Raw genomic sequence first — 14,445 nt, forward strand, 5'->3', positions numbered from 1 at the left:
AAATGGTCTCTAAATTGAAGAGACCACCCACAAAGTGGGAGAAAAGATTTGCTAGTTACACATCAAATAACTGATAACCAGAATATACAGGAAGCTCAAAAAACTAAAATCCCCCAAGTTCAATGATCCAGTAAAGAAGTGGGCAACCAAACTAAACAGAACTTTTTCTAAAGAATAAATCTGAATGGCAAAAAACATGTGAAAAAATGCTCACCATCCCTGCTCATAAAGGAAATGCCAATCAAATGCACACGAAGATTCCTCCTCACCTCTTTAGAATAGAACATCGAGAACACCACCAACAATTAATATTGGCAAGAATGCAGGGAAAAATGAACCTTCATACACTGCTGGTGGGAAAGTAAGCTAGTACAACCATTCTAGAAAACAATGTGGAGGTGTCTTAAAAACAACTAAACATAGATCTGCCATATGATCCAGCAACACCACTCCTAGGGACATACCTGAAGGAATGTGACTTAAGTTATTACAAAAGCACCTGTGTACCCATGTTTATTGCAGCACTATTCACAATAGCCAAGCTATGGAAACAGCCAACATGCCCCACTACCAACGAATGGATCAAGAAAATGTGGTATTTACATGCAATGGAATTTTACTGAGCCACGAAGAAGAATGGACTTTTGTCATTCACAAGTAAATAGATAGAACTGGAGAACAACATCTTAAATGAAGTTAACCAGGCATAGAAGGCCCAAATTTGCATGTTCTCCCTCATATGCAGCTTATAGACCCAGAACAAATGCAGTAATATTACTAGACATGGGTCACAAACTAAGGGGGGAACACAAGGGAGAAATAACGAAAGAGAAGGAAACCTAAAACTGGAATGTACTTGATGTGCTTGCTGTAGACAAGCAAATAAAGTAATCTTAAACTGGCAGAAGCCACAATGGGAAGGGAACCAGGAAGTAGTGAAGAGCTCTGGAAGAGACAACCAATGTGGGTTGCAATTCACAAGTACACAGAAGCAATGCTAGGAATCTCTCTGTATAGCTATCTTTATAACTATATCAAATTATAAAAGCTATATAAACTGTCTTTATATCAAACTAGCAAAAACGATATCCTTCTTATTATCTCCTATGTTTACTCATCAACAAAATCAGAGAAGAGGGCCCTGACACTTTCTGCCTGGAAGTGAGGTGAGAGAGGGGGAGGTGGCACAAACAATGTGTACACATGAAAGTAAAGGTAAAAACGATAAAATAATAATAATAAAAAGCAACTAACAATAAAAATGAGGCAAGGTTCTAACATGTCCAGGGACTTCAGGCATCCGCTAAGAGTGAGGGAGGCGTTGGTAGGGACAGCAGGTTAGGGGTGCATGTCCAGTCCCTGCTGGGCCTCATGCTCTCCCCAGTGCCCCCAGGGATTTGCTCACCAGTGGGGCCACCAGAGAAACTGTGGAGTCTGAGGCTCAAAACCAAGATTTGCGCACCTGATCCTCGTTCCTGCTGAAACCGCGAGCTTGAGGCTCTCGCGCGCCGTCCTCGTGGACTTGGAACCGCAACGTCATAGAACGGAATGTTGTTGGTCTCTAAGGGCAAGTTCCCTGGAGACAGAGAGCTCCTTGAGCGACTCTCCGTGACTCTGCTCAGGAGAACTACCCTACTGAATCGTTCACTATGGACAGACACAGGGCCCATAGGAGGCCTTGGTCCCGCCCACCTGGGGATTTCACGCCGCGGTTCCAGGCACCGACTGGAAGACGGTACAGGATCCAGCGGGCGATGCCTACCTCTTGCTGGACCAGTCGCCACCAAGAGGCCACGGTAACTTCTCAGAACTGCAGGAAGGGCAGCAACACAGGGGCCCAGCGGATTCACCCCTCCAGGAGCAATCAAAGTCCTCCTCCAGTGCCAGGACAGGTGGTCACCTCCACACAGTCCTCCAGGGGAAGAGTTGCCCAGGAGCCGCGTGTAACGGAGAGCACAGTGAGTGCCCGGAAAGACATGAATAAAGGAATAGTGAAGAAAAAAGCACCAGGGCAGATGACCAACTCCACGCTGGCATTGCCAGCAAGAAATGCCCAGCAGCCAGGTGCAAAGGACACTGCTCGCAAAGAGACAATGAAAAGGAGAATGGAGGGAGAGTCCCAAATACACAGGGATGGCCAGGAAATGAAGAAAAAGCGCCACGAGAGCAGTGGGAGCAGCTGTTCAACATCTGCACCCCTCCTGCTCCATGGATGTTCTGTGAGTCTTCCACAGAAACCTGTGTCACTGAAGAGAAGTCTTTCTTCTGAGACCTCAGATGACATCTTGAATAAGAAAGCACGCATGCATTCAAGGCGGTCCCCACCAAGCAAGCTCACGAGTGGCAGCCCAGTGCCCAAGCATAACTCCATCGGGAGTTCCCACAGGTCCACTCGAGGCATCTCCCAGCTGGGGAAGAAGAGGGGTCCTACCTCATCCCTCTTTGCTAGACCAGCTTCCTCAGACTCCCAGCAGCCACAGAAGCCAGCAGAGAACACAAGGGAAGAGGAGCTGGGTCATGGATCGAGTACTCCCGCTCCTGCTCCTCAGATGACGGAGAAGGAGTCCCCTGGCTCCCAGAAGCCAGAAAAGCCAGCAGAGAACACAAGGGAAGAGGAGCTGGGTCATGGATCGAGTACTCCCGCTCCTGCTCCTCAGATGACGGAGAAGGAGTCCCCTGGCTCCCAGAAGCCAGAAAAGCCAGCAGAGAACACAAGGGAAGAGGAGCTGGGTCATGGATCGAGTACTCCCGCTCCTGCTCCTCAGATGACGGAGAAGGAGTCCCCTGGCTCCCAGAAGCCAGAAAAGCCAGCAGAGAACACAAGGGAAGAGGAGCTGGGTCATGGATCGAGTACTCCCGCTCCTGCTCCTCAGATGACGGAGAAGGAGTCCCCTGGCTCCCAGAAGCCAGAAAAGCCAGCAGAGAACACAAGGGAAGAGGAGCTGGGTCATGGATCGAGTACTCCCGCTCCTGCTCCTCAGATGACGGAGAAGGAGTCCCCTGGCTCCCAGAAGCCAGAAAAGCCAGCAGAGAACACAAGGGAAGAGGAGCTGGGCCAAGGATCGAGTACTCCCGCTCCTGCTCCTGGGGTGGTGGACAAGGACTCCCATGGAGAAAGGGCTGAAGATGATAGCACAAGGGAGGAGCCCAAGTCCTCCACTTCACTATCAACATCTGGCAGCTCTGGGAGCAGGAAACGGAAGCGACTTGAGGACCCACTGACCTTGCCTTTACCACCCCTGCTTGCCTGTGCCAGCCCTCCTGAAGCCCACAGAGCAAAGAAGGCCAGATTGGAGTGGTTTAACGAAGCCCGGGAGGACAAGACTGATGAGGTCTCTAACTGTGTCACCAAGGAGCCTCGTCTCACTTTAACTCTGCCTGCATCAGGGAAAGTTTCCTGGCCAGCCTCCTTCCCCACCCCTGCCCCTGACCCAGGTGCTACCCCGCTGCTGGCCAGCCTAAGGACCATGAAGAATGCTGACGGTGCCCCATCATTATCAGGACCTTCTGATGCAGTGAGCACTGCAGCCCCTGGACTTTCCAAGCCACCTCGACCTCCACTGACCCTCCCTACAGCAAGGCCAGCTTCCTTGCCAGCCTCCTTCCCCACCCCTGCCCCTGACCCAGGTGCTACCCTGCGGCTGGCCAGCCTAAAGTCCATGCACCCTGACTTTGTTCCATCATTACCAGGACCTGCTGGTGTGGTCAGCACTGCAAAACCTGCACCTGCCAAGCCACCTCCACCTGCATTGACCCTGCCTTCATCAGGGCCAGCTTCTTTGCCTGCCTCCCTCCCCACCCCTGCCCCCCTCCCCACCCCTGCCCCAGCCATAAGCACTCTTTCACCCCGTGGGCAATTGAACAAGCTGCAGAATCTTCAGGCCCCACCATCACTTGCAGTGCCCATTGCAGTACTTACCAGTGTAGCTCCTGCAACTGCCAAGACAGCCAGCCTCCCAGCTGTTCTTAGGTCTTCACAGCCAGGGCTCTTTGCAGGCCAACCTGCAACAGCGTCCCAGGGGCAGGCACCTACTTCTTCCGCTGCTACACCAATGGATATCTCCCAGCCTCCCCCACTGCAAGCTGCGGCATCGGCCACACAAGGCCTCCCCACATCTTCAGCACCCTCCCAGGGGCAGGCACCTACTTATTCCGCTGCTACACCAATGGATATCTCCCAGCCTCCCCCACTGCAAGCTGCGGCATCGGCCACACAAGGCCTCCCCACATCTTCAGCACCCTCCCAGGGGCAGGCATCTACTTATTCCGCTGTTACACCAATGGATATCTCCCAGCCTCCCCCACTGCAAGCTGCGGCATCGGCCACACAAGGCCTCCCCACATCTTCAGCACCCTCCCAGGGGCAGGCATCTACTTATTCCGCTGTTACACCAATGGATATCTCCCAGCCTCCCCCACTGCAAGCTGCGGCATCGGCCACACAAGGCCTCCCCACATCTTCAGCACCCTCCCAGGGGCAGGCATCTACTTATTCCGCTGTTACACCAATGGATATCTCCCAGCCTCCCCCACTGCAAGCTGCGGCATCGGCCACACAAGGCCTCCCCACATCTTCAGCACCCTCCCAGGGGCAGGCACATCCCTTCTCCCCAGTTTCACCTATGGATACAACATCCTCTCTACGTCTGGATATTGTAGTATCAGCCAGACTACAAAGTCTCCTTTGGCCTGACCTCGTAAAACCAAAGCCACTTGGTAGCACACTTACCACCCATTCCTCCCCAACAGGTCCTGGACCGGCCTCTGCTGGTTTCATGATGAAGAGCCTTTTGGTGACCCCGACTAAAAGCCAGGGAAGCAAATCCACACAGGTAGGCACATTGCCAGTCTCTTCCAACCAAACCATCCCCTCCAAAACCAACACCACCACTCTGCCCTTCAAGGCCGGAATTGGCCTCATTAGACCCCCTACTTTCGTGCACATTGCAACCCAGCCTTTAATGCAGACAACTGCTCCGCTTAGTACTACCTCCATGACCACCAGTCCGGCCACACGCACCATCACTGGTCCAGCCAGCCTATCTTCCTCAAAGCCTGTGAGTGGTTTTGGGGTAAACAACATAGCCAGCCCCAGCTCAACCACCACCACCATCTCCACCACCAGCTCTGCCACCAGCTTGACCTCTCAGGGATTCCTCCTTGGGGCTTCCACTACCTCAGTTGCCCACAACCCAGTGGCCCTGAGCTCCATCCAGTTCCCCCAGCCCTCTGCCCTGTCCACATCTGCACCACTCACCTCCTTTGGCCTGCCCGTACCCAGTACCAATCCCAGCACCCCTGCCATCAGTGGCGGTAACCACGGACTCACTATCTCTACCTCCACCACTACCAGCCTGGGGACGCTTAGAGTCGGGGACACCAACAAGCCCACCTCCAACACCCATCCCGTTCCCCCACCCAATATGGGACCCAAATCACAGCCCACAAATGGTGGCCCAAGGAAACAGAAGAAGGGGAATACCATGCCAGCAGCATTTGCTGCTCCCTCATTGTCCGATTCTGGGCAGAACCAGGCCCACAAGCAGCGCAGGTGCAAGAGCCAGTGCAAAGCCATGAGGAATTTGGTGGCTATGTTTTCTAAACTTTCCTTAGTTTAAGGGGCACTGCCTCGGTTCTCTTAGTTTCATTTGTAATTTTTAATATATATATATATATTTCCATTTTTTTCAATATAAAAAAATTTCTTTATTTAAAAAAAAGAAACACACAGTCATCAAAGTGAAGTATGCATCTGAATTTCAGCTAAATAGAGCCATGTGCCTATTTCAGCTAAAAGGATGTGAGCAGACCTACCATGTACTACCTGAAGGTCCAGCTTTTAAAATCCTTCCCCACAATCCCTCATGCTCTTTACATTTTCTGGATGGGTGGAATTGGGGTACCTATCACGATGCATCATGCTGGAGATGTCAGAGACTCCACTAGAATGGGTTCTTGATAACCATGTGGATTTGTTCATCTACTTTTACATGAATAAAAGTTCTATTATTTTTAAACCAAAATTTTGGAATTTATCTTCATTTCAGGGTTTACCTTTACCAAAACACAGAATTGCTGCCTTCAGCAACTGAAAAGGAGGATTGAGCGTGTACAAGTTGGTAGCTTGGAAGAAGTTGGAGATCAGAATGCTAGTAGTATGGGTTGTTAGATATTTACTCCATCTGTTCAAACTATTACACAGAAACAATGATTTTGGGCAAGAATTGTTGACTCATGAACTGAAATAGAAATAAGTATAGAAACTTAAATTATAAGAAATTAGGTTTACAAAGACACAATAACAAATGTTTATCAGGGGTTCTTTTAAAGAGAGGAATTCAGGTTTGAAAGGTTTAAGTTAAAGATTCTTCTCTTCCACTCAAGGATATTGCTTTATTTGGCCATAATGTAGCTTGCATAGAGAGAAGGGATGCAGATGCAAGGCAATAAGTCAGAGTTGAGAATTAGAAGAAAATTTAAGTTGTAGTTATTGGCATCTAGTTCTGAATGGAGGCACCTAGTACTGACTAAATCTACTGTTTTTGAAAGAATTATGGTTCCAAAGAAATTTGAGACTCAACCAAAGGTCTTTTGGCTATTTAAGCCTTAAAACCACTGCCTAGCTACCAAATTGCTATATGTAAGGTGTAAGGAGCTGAAAATCGGTATAGCTCTCAAAGAGGACATACTCTTCAATACTCTCCTTTAGATGTGGCTTTGAAGGATAATATGCAAACAATAGATCTTCTTTCAAGTGACACAATTTGTGTACATGAATGACCTTCCCTCACTGGCAGGATGAGAACCTTCCAAATGACTGTCAATGAAAATTCTCTGACTGCTGTGGATTTATGATTGTTGCAAAAATTGTATTTTTCAAAATTTTGTTTGGTTGTTTTGTTGCTATCCTTGCTCCCTTTGTAAAATGGGCATGTGGGTTCAGGGGATGAAAACAATTGACCTTATAATGAATGGGTCATTAGATTGTGACAAGTTACTTCTGGGCCTGATAAAGAATAGCATTCACCTCTGAGATATCCTGGACTGTTTTGAATGAGGTGAGTGGATCAAACATTGAGTGATCATCTTGGGGATGGGATGATGAGAGGGTGATACAGGTAGAATGCAAAGACATGTTAACTGTCAACCCAAAATACACATTTACTCTTCTGTATTATGGAATTTTTCATGAGAATCACAAAGCAAAATTTCCCATGCCCTATTGCATCTAGCTTGGATTTTGTGACCAGTCCTATCTAGTGAAAGGTAAAGAGAAAAGACTTGGGCAACTTTCAAAACTGGCCCATGAAATGTCCCTGCCCTTCCTCTCATGGTTTAAAAATTCATTATAGCCAGCTGGAATTCATTATAGCCAGTGTGTTTGTACAAGCGATATATTAAAGGTAGCATAGCCCCGTTCACTTTATTTGTGAAGTAACGTGGGATGAGGACTTGCTATGGTCTGCATATTAAATGTCCATTAAAAGCTCATTGTTACTGTCTTGGTCCCCAGCTGATAGTGCTATTAGGGAGTAGTAGAAACTTTTATAAGTTAGATGAAATACATCCTTAGGGTGTGTCTCTGAAGGATACCTGGGGTGCTGGTCTCTTCCTCTCCATCTCTTTGCTCCTGGCCACCAGTAGGTGACAAGCTGCCCTCTTGTATATGCATCCATCAGGATTTACTGCCTCACAAAGGACTGAAAGCAACAAGGCTAAGTGACCATGATTTGAAAGTACAGAAAGTATGAACCCCCAAAACCCTTTTATCTTTTAAATTGATTTCTCTCAGGTTATTTTGTTACAATGGAGAGTTGGCTGACATGAGTTTGTTCTGCTGACAAACTCTAATATGCTCTAAGAGCAAGTTCTGAATTTCTGTTGTTTTACAGTGATTAAATATGTATGGGTCTATTCGGTAAGTATGTCTTCAGAGGACCTTCCTGTTCATTTCACTCCCATCTCCATCCTGGACACATAGAAAGTGTTCTGTCAATATTTTTGAATATGTGGTGAATGCAAAGTTTGTGGGGTTTCTTTGTGGTTCTGGGTGTTGAACTCAGGATCTCATTCATACTAACCAAGCAGTCTATCCCTGAGTTATATCCCATGCCGAAACATAATTTTTAATCCAACCTCTGTGTTGTGAATTTCAGCATAGTAATTCCTTTCTCAAAATTTTACTAGCTAAGTAGATTCACTATTTGGATATACACACCCGAATATATGCTCCAAACACCTCCTTACATAAGCTGTCTGTCTGTTGTTTTTCTCTCAATTCCCAATACAAGAAACTTCAGTTATCAGTTATGACATTTTTCTAAATTTGTTTCCTCTGGATAATTTCTCAAAACTCTTACACACACACACACACACACACACACACACACACACACACACACACCTCAATCTGTTTTTCAGAGACGTAGATGACCTCAGAAAAATTTCACTGAATACAACGGTGATAAGCAACTTTAGTTTTGCGTGCTTTCAAGATATATCCATTAAACATTTTCATTGTGAGTAACATTTGATAAATTTTCAGCTTGTTATAAAACAAGTAGGTTCAAGATAAGCAATTATAACAAATATCTTGTTAATTAAATGACAACTTAAACATGGTCTTTTTCTCTATACCTATAATGTTGACCTTCGTGAACTTTTTCTCTTATCCACATGACATCTGGAAAATTACAAATTTCAAAAGGTATTATTTTGTCTATAAAGAAGGTAGTATTTAAGGAGAATATTCTATTATGTTAAATAAAACAGTAGCTTAGGCATAGTCTGAATACTTGTTTCATTTGGGACTAAAACATCTTGAAGTATATCCAATGCCAGATGGGTAAGGAAAAGAAAGTCTATATATGCAAACAGTGAGAGAGAAGTTTAGTTTTTCCAAAGGACAACAAGTGACGCTTAGGCCTCAGTGTAGCCCAATTATTCCATCACAGTAACAGATAGGGTAGTGATTTAGGGCTGTATTTGTTTAAGGAACACCAGGATTATTTCCAAATTGATCATACAAAGCTTGTCTTATCAGTGGCTGGGGCAAAAATCTGATGCAGATGAGAATTGTACCATCTGGGATTCATCTGCTGCAGAAAATACCAAGTTCTGGAGTTACTTAAAAGCTCTTGAAAGAAAATCTTAGATTGAGTAATCAATCATTTGCCTTTTTTTTTTTACCCACAGAACCTATGTATGACTAGCAAATGCCTCATTTTAATTTTTATCAGTCTTTATTATGCAAGGAATACATTTTCATTATTAAAATATCAAATGAGAAGAAAAAAGATCTTTCTTTCCATTGTTAATCACATAAAATTTTGGTACTCATAATTCTAGTAATTTTCTCTGTGTATATGTACTTATATTTCTCAAAGTTTTAATTTTGGAGTCCAAACCTATCTTTGGGTTTCCTTTATTTTCTATCTATACCTGTTTCCTTCTTAACCTTATTCAAGTGCACTGACTTAAATACTGCTTTATATTGAATTTATCTGGTTGAGAACTTGCATGTCTTTTTTAGATTACAGATCCTCTGGGCAGGAACCCCTTTGTAATTCACCTATTATCTCTAGAGCTGCCATACAGAGGGTGTTCACTCAGTGCCAATGAAACTAAACAGAGTCAGGTGATCAAAAAAGATGAATGGGGAGTGCAGACTTGGGAAAGCTGGCAGTCTGGTCTTCAACACAAATGCAAAACTGTGGTGCGAAGATATGAGTGGTAGGAGAATCAAAGAGGCTGGCATAACAGAAAGGGACTAATTCCAGGAAAGATGCCCCAGATGCAAATGAGATGAGGGAGCTCCAATATGTTACCTTGTAGAAGCAGAATAGAGCATGTTGATGCTTGAGGTAACAGAACGTGAGATGTGTCATTCCACAAAGCAGTTCAAGTTAGTGAGGATAATTGTAAGAGAAAGAAACCAAGGTTTTGATTATCTTATTAACTTGTATAGCTTAGGCATGCAATTAGGAATGGTAACTGTATTTATCTCATTAAATCCTCCAGCAACTTCTAAGATAGGGGTAGTTGAGGAAAATGAGACACAGTGGTAAAATAACTTGCCCAGTATGGAGGTTAAAAAGAAAGAGACAGTTTAAATTCAAATGTGTCTTTATTTGGATACATGCTGTCTCCGCTATGACAGTATGAGACAACTGGAAGGTCAAGTTATCCTCAGATGAGGATAGAAAAAAGTGAACCATTAAGTAAAACATATTAGTTATTTTGAAGAAGCATAAAACTTAATTCAAAATGTGTTTAATAACAATAATATCAATTCTCTTAACTGAATATTCCAGGGACTAAATTAGGAACTTCTTCTTCCCTAAGTAATATGAACAGGAAACATTTTCTCTTGCTAACTTTTGACTCTCCTTCTCCACGTATCTCCTTCTTTCAATTATAAGATGATCTTCAGTAGATTTTGAGGCTGTACTCATTCTTTTTGATTGTACATTTCAGAACAGAGGTGATCCCTTTCCATAGGACCTGCAAAAGGATCTGATTGGCTAGCTCTCCCTAGCTCTGATTAGGTCACCCTCATATCCATGAAGCCTCTGTTGGCCAGGGGCAAGATGTATAGATTGGTTTAAACCTTTCCTTAAGGACCAAGGGATCAATTTTCCAAAATCCACATGGCAAAAAATACAGGAGCAGTTATTTTCCTAGGAAAATCTGTTAGCCTAAGAAGGAGACCATGGAGTAAGTGGTGGGGAATGGATGCTGCAGTCAACCAGAAATGACAATTTCATCTGGAATATATAACTTCTGCCTGAATGTACATAAGCACTCATAATTTCCATGTCAGTATATTTACGCAGCAAAAATTTATTGACTCTACAATACTTTGGGCATGGTGTTATGGGTTTAATATATGACCCAAACCAACCCTCTTCTTCAGGGATCTTAAGTTCTATTACAAGAGGCAGAGAAACTAATAATTATAATGTTATATAATAAATATTAATGTAGGAGTCCCTGGGGAGAAATGAAGAGACATCTAACCAGGACTAAACAATGATGGTTTTCTAGGACTGGTGGAGTGGCTTAAGTGGTACATCGCCTGCCAAGCAAGTGTGAGGCCTTGAATTCAAACTGCAGTACTGAAAAAAAAAAAAAAAGATTTTTCTGGGAAAATAGACCTGAGCTGTGAGTTTAAGTTCTAACAGGAGCTAAGTATGTGAAAAAAGGTTTTCCTGATACAGCGAGCAGCCCATCGAAAGGCATGGAAGTAAAAGGTGGTACAGCTCATCTGCCAACTGCAAGTAGCACTTTACAGAGAATTTACTCAAGAAACCTCAGGCTTTTGTAAATTGTCCTTATGAGCACATAAGTAAAACTGTATCACTCTGTGGCTGGTTCAAATTATGAACTGTGTTTGGCAAATGAATTACATCTTGAGCAGTAACTTCTTTATGCCTTGGGAGTGTAAGTTATTTTCTTAGGCATAGAACTCAGTCATTTTGCAAAGAGAGTGGGATGGGAGAAAAACAGGATGGGATGAGATATGAACCTTTTGCCTAATTTCAGTCTAGTAATTTTGAAAGTGAAAAGTCCAAATGTGTTTGTATGGAGAACAAGCATATCAGATCCTAACAGGTAATTTTAAAGAAACAAATCTAATTCTGATTCTTATTGCCAGGATTTTCCCCAAGGAAGTCATTAATTTTTCAACAAAAAAAAGAGTGCAATAAGTTAGGTGCAAGATCACAGGTGAGCTTTTCAGAGAAGTGAGGCATCTCTTCAATCCCAAATAATATTTTATTTTTCTTAATTTTTTATTAGCATATGTTAATTGTACAAAGCTTTTCATTGTGATATTTATGACATGTATACAATGTACTTCAATCAAATTCACCCCATTTATATTCCTCTTTCTTAACCTACCTCATTTCTCCATGTTGAACAGTTTTTGGTAGGTTTTACTTTTGATTAAAAATAATCAGTTCAATTGATTTTATACTGATAGCACAATACCTGAATTAGGGAGAAAAAAACCTAAGAAGTCTTCAAAAGAAAAAGTATTTTCATAATTCACAATAAAGAATATTCAAAATTGTTGAGCCACCTTGTTTAAGACTCAGATATACTTGCTCTTTCTTCCTATGCTAGGCAAAAAGACTTTTTGTTTAAGAAATGTTCTGGGATTATGGGCCTTGCTAAACTATCATGTAGACAAATACTTTATTGGTTAAGAAAATAAATTAAAAAGCAAGGCAAACAGTATTCTCTGAGACGATCTCAGCCCCACAGACCCTCTGTCAGGGACCACTGACTGAGACAGCCCTTTCTATACATCAGGTGCCACTTTCATGTGACCCTCTGTCTAGCTGTTGTCTGCCACGACTCCAATTAAAACAGCTGGAGATATCTAGGATGTGTTTGGAAAAAAATCTGCATAATTTTGCTTTGGAAAGTGCTAAATTTCAGGCTGGCAGAGTGGCTCAAGTGGTAATAGCGTCTACCCAGCGAGCATGAGGCCCTGAGTTTGAACACAATCACCACCCAAAAAAAATAGTAATAAATGAAATGGTAAATTTTGATAATAATGACAGTTCACATTTTTATTAATATAGCAATATTATTTCATGGCTAAATTAACAATGGGGAAATTTATAATGAGAAAATCTATATCATTATACACTAGTGAAAAGACGGATACTCTTTATAGTTTCAGAGTTTATATTTTTCCTTAAATGGAATTGCTTGAGTGAAAAGAGCAAATGACTAGCAAGTGTCAGGCCCTCCCTAAGTTCAGACCCAGTGCCACCAAAACCAAAATTAAAAAAAAAAAGAAAAAGATAAGAAGTCATAACTATATGTACTAAAACCAGCAAGAATTACCATGAACTTAGTGGCATAGTATTATAATTGGTACTAAACTGAAACTTTTCCTATATATAATTCTATGGTAATAGATAGTGACACATTGGGCACCTGTCTGAGGGGGCTAAGGAGGTGGGAAACAAAATGGTAGAGAATGAAAACATATTGAAACATCTCATTTATATGTGAATATAACATAATATAATATAATATAATATAGTGCGCTGTAAGCTGTTGAATAATAGGGGAGTATGGTGGTAGAGAAAGAGTAAGTAATGGGAGGTTAATCTGATTAAAATACAAAATATACAGATCTGAAATGTCACGGCAACCCCCACCCCCTTGGATATCAATATACACTTTCAAAAAACATGAAAGACAGAAAGGTAAAATCAGGTCTTTTCAGGGGGTGGGTCCCAGTGGGAGGGGATGAGCATAAGGAAAGGGTAAATGAGTGTGAATATGGTGGGTGTATTTTGATGTATAGATGAAAACAGAAGAATAAAACCTGTAAAAAAAATCCTAAAACGTATGGGAAGGATTGAGATACAACACAGGGAAGTGACTATTTGTGTGTCTTGTCACATGTTAAATTCAAAATGATGTATTATGAATGAACTTTGTAGTCAGTCCAATCTTTCTGTCAAATCTCTATGGCTTTTTAAACACATGACCTGTATCATGATTCCTAAATCTTGAGCTGTAGTTTCTTTTTATGAAAGAAGAAAAATACATACCTGACAGAATTCTTACAGAAACTAAAATTTGATTTTAAATATTAAACAAGTCATTGGTAACTTGGAAATTGGAGAATCACAAATTATATCCACAATTGCATAATTGTATACATTATACATATATAATTTATTTTATGAAATTAATATTAACCCAATACATTTGTTGAGAAACTATTCTATCAGACACTCTTGGCTCAGAGGATGTATTAAATAGCAAAAAATTGAGTATATTCTAAAAGAGGAAGTAATAACAACAATAAGCGAAAATGTATTGGTAGAATTTTGAAGTGACAAATGCTACAAAGAATCAGATCAAATAGTGAATATTAATGTAGATATTAATTAAAGTCTAATGGAAATTCCCTGAAACATCTTAATCAGAAAGCACATCTCTTGGCCTGACTATGTCTTTTCCATTGTTTTGTTTCTTATGGGGCTGGCCTGAGACAAATATGTCACTTTTTGGTAGAACTTGAAAGATGATTGCAAGAATTAACCAATACACTTAAATATTTTTTTGTGTTTCAATCTTGTTAGGCAGAGTTTGAATCCCACAGAACTACTGCAAGTTTCCCCAACTTGTTTGTTATTATCTAACAAAGATTCCAATTTTTCCTACAGGAAAGGAGAAACATTCACTACTGTTTACATTACCTTAATACAGCCAGTTTGCTATTTTTTTCTCTCTAACCTTTGTAATCAATTTTAAAAGTTATAATCATGTTAACTTCACATAGGCATAAATAACAAATTAGTAGCATATACCTTAATGTTTGCCTCAGGCTGTGTTTTGGGAAGCCCAGTGTAAAGATGTAGAGTCAATTTAACCAGAAAAATAATTTATTGAAGGTAGTAGGAATCTCACAGA

The sequence above is a fragment of the Castor canadensis genome, chromosome 3 (assembly GCF_047511655.1).
Source record: "Castor canadensis chromosome 3, mCasCan1.hap1v2, whole genome shotgun sequence".
Taxonomy (NCBI): Eukaryota; Metazoa; Chordata; class Mammalia; order Rodentia; family Castoridae; genus Castor; species Castor canadensis.